Source organism: Petaurus breviceps, unplaced genomic scaffold (genome assembly GCF_028583685.1).
Source record: "Petaurus breviceps papuanus isolate PSGF00001 unplaced genomic scaffold, PetGlider_PUasm1.0 183, whole genome shotgun sequence".
NCBI classification, from domain to species: Eukaryota; Metazoa; Chordata; class Mammalia; order Diprotodontia; family Petauridae; genus Petaurus; species Petaurus breviceps.
In genome coordinates, this window is record NW_027185791.1 from 23,095,400 (window position 1) to 23,097,040 (window position 1,641).

The window sequence follows — 1,641 nt, forward strand, 5'->3', positions numbered from 1 at the left end:
AATCCCAGCTCCTTTGACCTCTGGAGTATCATAATATAAGCCCTTTGATCCCTCAGTGTAGAAGCTGCCAGATCCTGTTTTATCCTGATTGGGTTTCCACAATATTCAAATTGTTTCTTCCTGGCTACTTGTAATATTTTCTCCTTGATATGGGAACTCCAGAACCTGGTTCTAATATTCCTAGGAGTTTTCTTTTTGGGATCTTTTCCAGGAGGTGATTGGTAGATTCTTTCAACCTTTATTTTTCCCTCTGTTTCTAAAACATCAGGGCAATTTTCCTTGAGAATTTCTTGAAGGATAATTTCTATGTTCTTTTTTTCATCATGATTTTCAGGTAGTCCAATAATTTTAAAATGATCTCTCCTGGATCTACTTCTCAGGTTAGTGGTTTTTCCAATGAAATATTTCACATTGCCTTCTGTTTTTTTATTTTTTGGATCTGTTTAATAATTCTTGATTTCTCATAAAATCATTAGCTTCCATTTGCTCCAATCTATTTTGGAAGGAATGATTCTCTTCAGTGAGCCTTTGATATTCTTTTTCCATCTGGCAAATTCGTCTTTTTAAGGCATTCTTCTTCTCATTGCCTTTTTGAGCCTCTTTTGCTAGCTCAGTTATTATACTTTTTAAGTTGTTATTTTCTTCAGTCAGGTTGTTGACTCTCATTTCATTATTTTCTTTCATCATTTCATTTCTCTTCCCAATTTTTCCTCCACTTCTCTTATTTGGTTTTCAAAATCCTTCTTAAAATCCTCTATGGCCTGTAACCAACTCATGTTTTTCTTGGAAGCTTTTGGTGCAGTAGTTATGACTTTGTTTTCTTCCTCCTGTTCCATGCTTTGATCCTTTTTGTCCCCAAAATAGGAGTGTAATATTGGATTGCTTTGTTTGCTTTGCCTCCTTTGATTTCTCATGTTTCTACTAAATTACTTGACTTTTGAGCCTTTTGCCACAGTAGAAGTCTGCTACCAGAAAGGAGACCTTTGTCCCAAATCGCTGGGGTTTTCACAGTTGCTGGAGCTATTAGTTGAGCGTCCTCTCTGAAGCCTCCCCACACCTGGCAAGCTGGTCCTGCACATCAGGACCTCCATCTTAGAGAGCAATCCACATCCAAGCATGTTAGATCAAGAGCGATTATCCCTTAGACTGGTTACTTGGTCCCCCTACAATCTGCAGTTCAGGAGCTCTGAAGCAGCAAGGGTTCCTCAGCTGCTTCTCGCCCTGTGGGCAAAGGCCAGATTGCATGCCTAAACTCCCTGTTCCCACAAAGTCTACATTGACCTCTCACTTTGTCTTTGGCATTCATGTGTGGATAATTCTTGAAACCACCACAGCTGCTGGTGATTTGGAATCCCTCCAGCCGCTGTTTGGTCAGGATGTCCTAAGGCTAAAACATCTGGCCCATGCAGGTCTGGGCTCAGCCCCCAGAGTGCTGTGCTTACACTTCCTGCTGGCCTGCTGGGCTGTATTCAGCAGAAAGTTAGCTTCTTTCTGTCATTTTGTGGGTTCTGTAGCTCCAAAGTTTGTCTAGAATCATTCCTTTACATGAATTGGAAGAGGTGGAAGCTGGAATCACGTGGAAGTCCTGTTTCTACTCTGCCATCTTGACTCTGCCCCCTCTTTTGCCATATTTCAAGACAA